Source organism: Triturus cristatus, chromosome 7 (genome assembly GCF_964204655.1).
Source record: "Triturus cristatus chromosome 7, aTriCri1.1, whole genome shotgun sequence".
In the NCBI taxonomy this organism is placed as follows: Eukaryota; Metazoa; Chordata; class Amphibia; order Caudata; family Salamandridae; genus Triturus; species Triturus cristatus.
Genome location: NC_140590.1, coordinates 431,333,453 through 431,346,290, shown reverse-complemented (window position 1 = coordinate 431,346,290; position 12,838 = coordinate 431,333,453). Strand labels below are relative to the sequence as shown.

Genomic DNA, 12,838 nt, shown 5'->3' with positions numbered 1-12,838 from the left:
GTCAAACCCGGGGAAATGCGAAAGGTGGAAGACACGCCGCGCTAGGAAGAGCATTCTATTCCTTCTGCTATCTTCTGCTGCTGTGCTACTCGGCTCCCTCGGTGCTCACTTCAGGATCTATTTTTATAACTAGAAAGCCACATCAGAAGCGGCAAATGTCATCCAGGGGGGCCAGAGTTAGGAAAAGCAACAAGCCAAAGGTGCCCCAGCCCATGGCAAACAGCATCACTTCAGGGGAGGCTGCTACACCGGACAATTCAACAAGAGGTAGAAGGGAAACTAATTGTTTAAAACGGGCTACAGGAAAAAACAGGGCAGTGAGGGTATCAGGGGGGCAAAGGAGGGCTCTCAACCAATAATTGTAGAAATGCTTGTAGGACCCAAGACATTATCTACTACTCCTGACGGTGCTCTAAGTGATGCCCCAACCCCCACACCCCCCGCAGGGCCCGAACCAGATTACCTGCTTGTAGACATATGGGAGCACCTGAACCCTGGAGCGAACCTGGGTGAGTCTTAAGAAAGTGGCACTCTGTTACAAAGGGAGACATCTCTCGGCGAGTAGTCTATAGACCAAAGTAGCAAAGAGGGCCTAGTGGCTTTGGAAAAGTTACCCACCGATTTACTTACTTCTGCACCACCTTCTGAAGATGCTGCTAGCCCCCTAGACCCAGACTCTACCAAGACGATGGCCGCAAGCGGAACTGGGCTAAACACCATCCAGCAAAAGGTATTATAGATTACATCCTCAGAGCAGAACTCAATCCTGGCCTCAGAGCCCCTTGGACTCCAGAGGTTAGTGGTGAACATTTCTACTCGGTCTCAGATGGCTCTTTGTCCACCCCTGACAGAGAACAAATCAGTTCCAGCTCTAGCGAAGACATTAGTATTGACCTCTCTAAAAACACAGGGACTGTACAACGTCAGGCAAAGAATAGAAATCCCCCTAAGAGACGGAGCCAGCTTAAGTTGGACTATTCAGATTCGCAAATGTCTTATCCCCCATGTGAAGAAGGTGAACAGATATCTATCTGGGAAAATGCTAAATCTGTAATTGCAACAGAACCTTTGACAGAAGCCTCCTTATCCTCAATCTTGGCTTCTATCAAGGACTTTCAAGAAGAGGTTCGCTCCGACAATCGAGTCGCTAAGGGGGCTGCCAAAAAGCTACAGGGGGGCTTGCGAAAACGAAACAAACTGTACTGACATGAGCAACTGGGTCAGCATGGTTGAGGGTCGCACAGAGAGCCTAGAAACAGAGGTAACCACTTTGAAGAATCAGGGGTCGGCTCATGAGGCATGTCTGGCAGATGTTAGGTAAAAATGGAGGAACAAGAAAATCGACAGCGCAGGAACAATCTCCGACAGCTAGGCATTCCGGAAGGAGCTAAAGGTGATGACCCAAGGCGTTACATCGTACAATTACTACGCAAAGCTTTCCTGACTCAAACGAGCGGGATCTGGGATTATAAAATCCAGCGAGCGCACCGATTCCCCTTCCACATTAAACCAAATCGAAGTGGCAGTAACCCTTCTGATGGAAAGCCTAGGGCTTTTTTAGTGTTCTTTGGGAACTTCCTCCTTTGACAATTTGTGTATGATCAGGCCCCTCCGAACTCTCCTAAAGGGGCTAATGGGGTGATGTTTTTCACCAACCTTAATACTGCCATACAATGGTAGAGCGCAGGTGCATCTGCGCCAATTAATCACCCCATTCCAACAGCTAGGTGCCCAAGTGTTTTTAATGAACCCTGCCAGGCTAAAAGTTATTCTGAATGGGACCACATTAATCTTTATGTCTGAGGACAAGGCAGGGGAGTACCTGGGGGAGATTAAGGTGAAAGAAAAAGGATAATAAATAAAAGTCTAGAGGGGGAAAATTATCAGGAAAAGCGTAAGGCAATAAGTCAGGAAAGCAACTCTAGCAATATTGGGGTGTAATCTGATTGTTTTTGTGAATTTAGGTGATTCGTCTCTTGAAGCTTAGAAATTTTGGGTATTAGGCCGACAATGCCTCCTGTTTAACTTAGGGCATAGCCTAGCGGCGATGCATCCCAACTGACAACCATCATTCAGGGTCTCCCTGATTGCTCTAATTGTGGGGGAGGGAGGGGAGATGAGGTAGGGGGGACACAAATTGATGGTGATGGGGTTCACAACACTGGTAAATTTGATATTGGCTAATGAAAACAAAACGCAAAAAAAGAGGGGCAAATCACAAAACAGAAGAAAAGAAAATAGGAAAGGGGAAATGTTTTTGCAAATAAGTAAAATATTAGTATATTGCGGGATACACCAAATGTATGATGGCATAGGATATACACCTAGGAGAAAAGCAGCAAATAATATGAATAATCAATGTTCCTTAAAAATTGTGTACGTTAACATCTGTGGTCTAAATGATGCATTGAAAAGGCAGAGAGTAGCTCAGGGTCTACATTTTGTAGGAGATGAACTTATCACCCTGCAAGAAACACGTGAAAGGATCCCAGAAGCATCTACCAAACTCACTGGGGTATAGAGTGATCAGGGGAACCTCCGAGGGGGCAAAGACGAGAGGAGTCGGAGTGCTGGTTCAAAATAGACATCCATTGACTTCCAACAGGGTAAAATCTGATCCTCTGGGTAGGTGGGTTATCGCAGAATGTCATCCCCTCCCTAACTCGGCCTTTGTATTATGCTCCATTTATGGGAGCAACACTGATGACCCTGGGGTCATTAACTGGATCTCGGGTGAACTTGCCCACTGGCCTTTACCACTGGTAATCTCTGGGGATCTAAACATCAATTTACCCAACAATTGGAAGGCAAACCAATTCCTGCCTTATACAGACAGGAAGCCCAAAGTCTATAAGGCCCTACTTAATCTAATACAAACATATGGACTTAGTGACGTCTGGGCCAATCTAAAGTCCATTCACCCGGGGTACACATACTTTTCAGCCCCACACCTCTCACTTGCTAGATTAGATTATTTTCTACATCAATACTCCAAAACTGCTCTATTGAGATGGCCCCACTATTTATGTCGAACCACAATCCACTTATTTTAAACATCAGTAGGCTAGGGCTTAGGAGGGAAACCTCGAATTGGAGTTTTGAAAAAGCCTTATTGTACGATGAGGGTTACCGCTCACATGTGCAGGGGTGGATCAAAGAGTTTTTAGAAATCAATATAGGATCAGCAGCAGTGAGAACTGACTGTGACGCAATGAAGGCGGGCTTTCGAGGTGAGACCTTGCGGTATTCCATAAGACAGAACAAAAAAGACAAAGCACAGCTAGCAAGGGCACATGACAAGATGAAAAAAGCAGAGGAAAAACTAATCCTAGCAGTCAATATAGGGCCTGAAATTGAAAATGCTCAGCTAGAAGTAATAGGTAGTAAGGCACCAATAGGGTCCATATTTGCTGAAAACATTGCTAAGAAATTAGCTTCTGCTAGGGAAAAAATATACTTGTGGTGATAACATCGGCCATCAACTTGCTCTCAGAATTAGACAACGGGTGTCTGCTAGCGAAATTCAGTCAATTCAGCTTAGCTCTGGTGAGATCACAAAAGATGCAAGTAAGATCCGCAATGCATTTTGTGATTTTTACCAGAATCTCTATTCAGAAGACAACATAGGGACATCAAAACTGAGGGAGGATGACAGTCTGGTATATCTAGACCAGATCACCCTGGCTGCACTTAGTCCTGATGATTATGACCAACTTGAGGAACCTCCCGGATGGGAAGAGATAGCCAAAGCCTTAGGAAGTCTTCAGGATGGGAAAGCGACAGGTGCAGGCCACATACTGGTGGAGTTTTATAAAATATTTGCTCCTCAGATTAAAAACATCCTTATTATACTGGTAAAGTCTATCTTTAGTGGTGCACCTCCCACGGAGTCTTGGTCTAATGCCAAGATAGTGATATTTCAAAAAAAAGATAAATCTCCTCTAGAAATGGGATCGTACCGACCAATCACCCTAATTAACTGTGACTCTAAGATATATGCCAAAGTATTTGCTTCAAGATTATCATTGAGAATAGAGTCTCTGGTTACGCAGTGGCAACACAGGTTTATCCCGTAAAAAAGTATGACTGAACATATTCGCAGAGCTATCACCCTATTGGATGTAGCTCAAGTAACGGGAGACCCAATCTCATTAATTCTATTTGACGCTGAAAAAGCATTTGATCTGGTCTCCTGGTCATTCCTTTGGGCTGTCATGAGGAAAATGTGCTTTGGACCAAAAGCAATACAAGCTATACAAGCTCTCTATTGTAATCCCACAGCTAATGTTTTAGTTAATGGGACACTGACGGAGCAAATTAAAATCTCATGGGGTACCCACTAAGGCTGTCCGTGCTCACCTCTGCTCTTCGCTCTCTATATGGATCCTTTTATGAAGGCTATAGGAAACAGTCAAACTATTCGAGCAGTCAGCAGATTTGGGCTAGGCATTAAAATCATGGCCTATGCCGATGACCTGGCAGTGGGCACCCCTGATCCTGTGACCGCCATTAGTGCTCTAGAACTAGAGGCCCAAAAATTTGGGAAAGTATCAGGATATGCCTTTAACCAAGGAAAAACCCAGATCATCAATAATAACCAAATTGACTGGGCAGATGCCCGGGTGGTACAGTCTGCGAAATATCCGGGTGTCACTTTAACTGATGATACCGACCTAATAGTAGAGAAAAATCTGACCCCCTAGCTATTGAAACCAAACGGGCACTTAAACGGCTAAACAACTTGCATCTTACCATTGTAGGGAGATGCAATGTCATTAAAATGACTTACTTTCCTAAACTGCTCTATTTCTTTAGAGCCATTCCCTTGGAGATGAATAAAACAATGCTACAGAAATTCGATCGTATTTTCTCTCAATTTATCTGGGCATATTCCCGGCCAAGGCGAGCTTTTAAACTGCTTTCTCTTCCCCGAGAGAGGGGTGGCTGGGCGTTACCCAATTTGAGATTTTATTTTTGGGCTGATGCTATGGAATACAGCGCAGAGCTGCTGCAAGAACGTCTACATACCCCAGATATAGGTTTACCATCACCCTTTCAATTGCTTCTGGGGCAAGAGACCCGTGGATGCCTCTGGAAGCAGCTCTCCTTTGGCTACTACAAACGGGTAAGATTTAAGACCTTAATGAATGCCTACAAAATCTTCTCCAATATACGGAAAACTTTTGGGCTGGGTAGCTTAAATTATTACACCCCTCTTAACAACAACCCCAATTTACCATCGATATTCAACGCTTCCTGTATACCTGAATGGTATTGTGCAGGCATACTGAAAATGAGAGACCTGATAACCACTGATGGCATTAAATCCTTTTGTGTTCTGAAAACGAAATTTCAATTGGGGGAATTTAAGTCTTTTAAATATATGGCTATAAGAGACTTTCTCTCCTGTAAGACCGGGGGGACAGCTGGCTTCTCTAGAATAGACCTCATTGACAAATTACAAAACTCCACCCTGCCCAGGATCGGATACATATATACTAAATGAGTTTGTTTGATGCCTGACGACATGCTCGCCACTGCCAATAAATGGCAAAAGAAGCTAAATATCTCTTTTAACACATTTAACGAAGCTGTGCAATCAGCCAGGAATGATTTGCTTTCAGTTAAACTGCAGGCACAATTTTTTAAAACCGCTTTATTCCTATATATTACACCGGGCAGAGTTGCGAAATGGGGAATGGGGGCAGGAACGCTCTGTCCCAGGTGTGCACTTCCTCGAAAAGATTTTTTCATCTTTGTATTTTTCTTTTGTACTTTCAATAAATAAATAAATTTAAAAAAACGCATCCTGTTTTCCTTTAAAAAAAACAAGATTGTGTTATTTAAAAGCAATCACAGACATGGTGGTCTGCTGACCACAGCAGGCCAACATCTCTGTGAATTTTGGGATTACCAATGGGTCGCAGACCCTGACCTACCTTATTAATAGACATGAGGTAGGTTTATTTGCAACCCACGTGGAATTATAAAAAGGCAATCATTATGATGGCGGTCGGAGGAGCGTCCGACCGCCATTGTATTGGGATGGAGACTGCCCAACATGTAGTCGACGGCTCCACCCGACTTATTATGATCCATCCACCACCAAGGCATTCAGAAACATGCCTTTTTATATTGCGGGTTGTGCTGTGGCCCGGAAAATGGCCACAGCAAAAGCCACAATTCAAAAAGGCATGTGCCTGGTGCCTAACACACAGTGCATGGATGTTTTGGGCCCAATAGCAAAGGCCCATGGAGGCCCTGCTAGGGCCCTCAAAGTCCCTTTCCGTCTGCCTTTACATGGCAGTCAGACCACCATGTAAAGGCAGTGGGTAAAAGGAACATCCTAATCCCTATGGCGGTGCCTCCGCAGGCACGGATCCCATTGTAGGGAATAGGATTCCGGCCACCGCCTTGATAGGCTCCTTGAGCCTGTCAGAGGTGGCAGTCTTCCCTAATCCGGTGGTCGGACCACAGCCTCAGCTGTCCGACATACTCGATCTGCACGGCATCATAATGAGGCCCAAAATGTGTTAACCACACACTTTTACATGGGTGTTTGCAATTACTAAATAGTGAATCACAAAATTCTGCTGTAGGCAATTGCAAACGATTACCTACGTACATCTGGCCTTATATCTTTTACTATTTGAGTTGTGGGCTCTTGAGAGATAGTGTTTGCCTCCCTTATATCTTGCAATATGTGCCTTACTTTTATTTTTGTCACATTTGGGGGATGGTTGTTTTCCCTTACATTAGTTACATCATCTTTCGTAGTAGCCTTTCCATAGCCAGCATTAGAGTAAAATGTAATACGTTTCCTATTGATATATTGGCTGTAAATGTAGCCCATGTGAGATAATATTGCTTTCCGTTCTGTGATGTGATGTATCTTCCTCATTCTCTCATTATGTCCAAAAATAAGTGTACTAATATAAAGGATTACATTTTGTAAATGTTTAATATATTTGTTATTGATATATAATATTAAGCTACTTGTTTTCTGTCTTAAACTTACATGTATGTTCTTGCTGGATGTTGCACACTTTTTTGCGTGTTTTAAATTGGGGTGTTGCAATGTGGAAGGGGTGGTTTCTTTCCTGTTGTGTTGAAAAAAAGTGCATTAGTTTGGTTTTATACTTGTGGTTGTTGGTGGCTAGTGAGGACTGAGGCAGTTAGGTTTTATTTTATGATCATTTTAGGGTGAGTTCCTATTTAGTAATGTTTAAAATGTCCCTAATTTTGTGTGTCTTTTTCCAGGTATGTAACTGGCCTTGTTTTGTGTTAGATTGGCAGTTTCTCGATGTTGTAGTAATTTGTTTATACTGACAAAATGTAAAGAGATAGAAGTAATAGAGTGTTCTGTTACTTATTTGTCATTTTACATTTTTAACTGTAAATTAATTAATTGTATATTTTAGTTCCAGTGTATGTTCAGCTCATTTTGGAAGGTACTATATATATATATATATATATATATATATATAATATTATATATATATATTACCACATGGCGGTCGCCAGTAGGTAGTTATAGTTAGGACCTTTTTCTATTTAAAAAAGCTTTTTTTCTTTTGACAATATCTTTTGCGACGTTTGACGAATCTATTCAAAATGTTCAGAACTTATGGAGTGGTCAGGTCAGCTCCTGTGTTGAAACAGGGGATGAGAAAAAAGGGGTTCCCAAAATGAGTTTTCTCCATGTTAATTTCTGTAGGAAACTTTAGACACGGGTACAGCCCCACTGCTGAACAGAATTACAACAAATTTGGCAAAAAGGTAGCTCTTGGTCCAGAGACCACTCTTTTGGTTAAATGTTATAAATCCATTCAGCAGTTGCTGAGAAATGTAAACATTTCTCAGATATTCAAATATATCAAGAGGGCGATCTGATTGGCTACCATTAATTCCAACCAGGAAGTTTTGGCAGCCATCTTGTGACTCGGTTGAACCAAGTCACAAGAAAAAAGTTTAAAAAAAGGATAAACAACAAGGGCAGGGTAGAAACACCCTGACCCCCTAGGCCTGCTCAGGAGGTCCCACATGGACACCCAGGGCCAACAAAATCATTTTTGAAAAAAGAAAATAGGCAGGAGTCGCCTTGGGTGTACGCATCTCGCCAATACCTTTTTAAAAAACAAAGTGTGTTCTCCCGTGCTTCGTTTTCTTTAAGCCCCCAGGTGGGCCAGGTCCTGTAAATACATGCGGGGGCCCACATGGGCACCAACAGTCCCGGGGACTGCCTCCTCCCTGGGGCTATATTCTTTAAATGCGGGAGGCCATGTGGTCCACCCTGCAGCCCCGGTGGACCGCCACTTCCCCGATCTTTATTCTTTTTTTTAATGTGTGGGGTGGCTCGAGTCCCCCCACACAGCCCCGGGGACCACTACCTCCCTGTGGCTACACAGAAGATTGGAGGGAGGCTGCGCTGCCCCCCTCCAGGAGCCCTCCATAGCCCTGGGGACCGCAACCCCCCTGGGCCAGCTCTAGCAATGTCCCAGGGTGCCCACCCCTGGGACATTGCAGTTTGCTATGGCTTGGTGGGAGCATTGCTCCTGCCAAGCCACAGCAAACAGTGCTTCGCTTCATGGAAGCTAGAGTATGGAAAATACTCCTGCTTCCATGAAGCGAAGCAGAATTGCTTTTAGGAAGAGGTAGCTGCATGTTAGCTAATAGGCAATAATAAATTACGTCTCCATCATCAAATGGAGCCATTCTGACCACCTCACAAAAGAAATTCTACATCAAAGTAACAAATAAGCAGACACATGTCAGTACAACAGTTTCTGACCACATAGTCTTTTTAATCCAGTGTTGCTTGCATCTGATGGAATGTTACAAACAAATGTCAGTGGTGTGCAAGAAGCACTTTTCACTACAATGAGGAGACACAGCAACAGTCACATCCATTTCATAGACAATGAGGAATAAGCTAATGTGAAGGCTGGATAGCAGGATTTCGGCACAACGCAACATTGTATTGGATCGTATGATGGCACACATATTGCATTAGTACCAAAGCACTACAAGGAACATGTCCAATGGAAGCCAGGTAACTTTCATCCTATCACTATGCAAGCTGTCTTGGTACAGGCTTTGTATACCCAAACTCTGTGACACAGAATTCCAGGAAGAATCCATGTCCACTTTGTACACCTGAACAGCATCATATACCTGCTAATGTCACAATTCTGAAATGCCCAAATGAATATGATTAGGTGAAGGTACCTAGAGCAGACCAACACCGAAAGATTAGCAAATAAAACATACATATGAAACACATCACATTGTCAACTTCTAGAGAACACAGTACAAAACGACATTTACAACTGAACAAAGCTACACTTACAGTACCAACACCTTTCCCCAGATTTTTCCAGAGTCATATATTCCTAGTATGTACCATTAACATCCTCCTCACAATATCCCCACAAGAGTTGCAAGACCAGTCAGCAGCTTCCTCTTCACCACTCTCATCATCTTCATTTGGCATTCCAGGTTCCCCACCAGGTGGGTCTTCATGGCCTGCATCTTCTGCAATATAAGGGATGTTCCATCACAGGGCAACCTTGTGGAGTATGCAGCAGAATACAATGATCTTTCACACCTTCACAGTTGAAACGAGGAGGGCTCACCCAGTCTGGCCTAGACATCTCAATCTGGCTTTCAGGAGCCCAAAAGCCAGCTCTACTGGCTGCTATGTTCTTCCATGGGTCTCATTGAAAAGGACTTCCCCTGGTGTTTTAGGATTGCTCAGCAGTGCCAAAAACCATGGCCGGTTGGGATACGCTGGGATACGCTGAGTCTCCTAGGTGGAAGATAGCCAGAAGGGCAACATTTAGTTACACACTTTCAAATCATACTATCAGACATTTCCCACAGAAAGTTAGGACAGATCACACTTACAGCACCATACCACAGCTGATGTCACAACTACTAAGTTGTGACATCAGCTGGGGTACAGGTCTGTTCTGCAGTATGTAGGCATCATGGGCAGATCGTGGCAATCGGGCACAGATGTTTGAGATGTACAAATACACTAGACAGACAACTTGTATGCTGATAGAATGTTAGTGCTTTCTGTTCTGGTAGACTTGCTCCCTGACGTGGGGTGGCAGTGAGCCAATATGGATGCCATTGATAGATCCAATCACTTGTGGGATGTGTTGAAATCCATAGAAATATTCCTTCACCGTGGCTAAATCCTCATGACTGGAGAACTGGATGTAGTTGCCCACATGTCTCAACATTGCTGTAGCACCTCTGTGAGGACCCAACTGAACATTAGTTGTGATATTCTACCAGAAATACCAAAGTGAACTGAAATGAACCTGTGGCAAAAAAATGCAAATCTGACATGAGTTTCACTAGTGGTGGTATTGATGTAGGATTATTTATGTGAGGTAGGAGGTAAGGCTCCAAACAATGAATTAGAGGGATGATTGTTTGCCTATTTAAATGGATCTTTGTGATGATGTGTTGTTCTTCCGTGGTGGGTAGGTCTGATAATGGGTGGTACACAAGTGGCTGGCATCTCCTCCCTCCCTCAGGGTACCTATGTAAGGAGTAGCACAAAAAATGTATTTTGAACACAGTGTGCAGAGTAACATAGGTGAAGAGGAAGGCAAAAGACGTGCCTGAACATGAGTGCTTCATGAAACAGTACACATTTTACAATATCATTGTCAAATCTTGAACATCCACCTGTCATCCTAACTGTGGCCTTCACAGGTCTGTAACAGAACTGTGCACATCATCAAATCAGATAATTGTACATTTCCACCATAATGAGGGTAGCAGAACATGTAATGTGAAAATGCTGCTAACCGCGGAAAACAGTGCGCACCGCACATTTGGCCTATGTACAATTTTCCCAACTGCTAACATGGCAGCTGCCTGACCTCGCTAATTGGACATGCCGAACAATGGCTGCAGTGTAAGTCAAACACGCAAACGTCAGTCAAATGCACGGCAGTTACAGCCATAGGCTAATGTTGGGGCTAGTGACAGTCATGGGCCAATGGCTGTGTGTATTGAAGCTGATGACCGCGTACATGTGAAAAAGAAAAAATGGCTCTAGCGCGATGAATATTTGCAATGAGAGAATAAGCCCACTTTTTAGTTGTGTCTTCTAGCAGGGTAGCTTGTGTGCTGTCATTAATTTTATTAAAAAACAAAATATAATTTTAACTCGATGACAAAAAAATTAATTTCTGTGCCGAATCTAGGGATGTACAAAGTTTAGACTGACACTCTTCTTCAGGGTTTTTTAATTACATTGAATCATAAATAATAATTCACAATCCATTGATTGTTGTAACTCACAATCAATTTCCAAGTATACACAAACTAAAAGCAAAGCATGTACTGTAGTAAGTGAAATAGGTGTCCGCAAATGATGGATCACTCCCCCTTTTACGGGCACTAATAGAAAAACCGTCTACAGGTACCCGCATCAAAATCATATTAGACCATCTAGTGTATTTCAACAATTAATTAGCTGCAACATTGGGTTATATCTTTTTTTCTGTATGCTGAATGGTGCTGGTCCCAGATGGTAAGGGTCGATGCATTTTTGTCTCCGAATTTGGCCTCCTTAGGATGAAGTGGGACCAAATCCCCCAAACTACACTGTTTACAAAAAAGATTCAGAATGTTCCTGGTTTTGAACTCCATGTTCCAGCTCCCGTTATAGGGTTTTATAAGCACTGCAAAATTTGTCACAACCACATGCGACACATGGAATGTGCCTCTCTCTGGTCTGTGAAGTAACAAACGGCATGCAGAAGTTGATGAGTATGGAAAAGGAGAGTCACGTCCTTAGTCGCTGTCACAATGTTTAGTAATGTGGAAGACGCTGCAGTTTCTGCAAGACTGCATACATGGCGTACTTGTCTGCGGCAGTTGGACAACAGCTCACTTGCCTCCTGACACTTCTACTATCAACAACTCCACAATTTTAGCTGGTATTTCTCACCTCTGGGAGTAAACAAGGCATGTTCTACTGGGGATAGGACCTGTTTCTTTACTCCAGAGGGCTGGAGATCATGGTAGATGAGGTCCCTCCCTTGTATTCTCAGCTCCGTGGCTCACCAGAGAAATAGTTAACCATTTGAAAAACAGTTGCTCACTCTATTAAACTGCTTCCTTTTTGTTCCCCTAGGCTACAATGTGGCTTGAGTAGCTACAATGGTTTCTCAAGTGACATCATGGTATATGTGAATTGCTATGTATGGGTTCACACCATGAGCTGTGGAAATTTAGTTTGTAACTAAACATTATCTGCGCCATCTTGTCTCTCCCCAAGCGCCACACGGGGAAAACGCGCGACGGCCATTTTAGGCACCATGACCTCGTTACCGATCGCCAGCGCGTCCCTCTGGCGCTGTGAACATCCCCCGCGCGCCTAACCACCCCCGCTCTCTCATACATAGGCCATGAACCCTCTCCTTCTGCGCGACCCTGCCATGAAACCACATCCTGCACCTGGCCAACACCTCCTTTCATCCCTTACATAGTCATACATCCTTTCGGTAACCCCTTCCTCCACGCCTGATCGTCCGAACTGATCCCAGGCCATCACCTAACCCTACGGACACAGTTTTATTGCCCCTACTGTAAAGGAAGCACCTCACATCTAAGGGTTTGCAGTGGATCAAGGCCCCCAACCCCTGTGACCCGACCAGTCGCGCTCACCCCCCGGGAATTGGCGGAATGCCCAGCTGTGTGATAGCCATCTCCTGCTGTGGGTGGGGTGGGGACTTCCACTGTAGATATGTGTGGGAACGAGCTTGAAGTGGGGATTCTGAGGATGTTCTTTCATGTATCAAAGCGATCT

The 12,838-nt window shown here is 43.9% G+C and overlaps 1 long non-coding RNA gene across 1 annotated transcript in view; it reads right to left on the bottom strand.

Annotated features, from left to right (window-relative positions):
* Positions 1 to 9,703: 9,703 nt before the first annotated feature.
* The window catches only part of LOC146809875 (uncharacterized), a 187,108-nt gene continuing 183,973 nt past the window's right edge, over positions 9,704 to 12,838 (bottom strand). The window contains exon 3 of the long non-coding RNA XR_014966500.1: positions 9,704 to 9,808. This is a non-coding gene — a long non-coding RNA (uncharacterized LOC146809875). The remainder of the gene's footprint in view (positions 9,809 to 12,838) is intronic.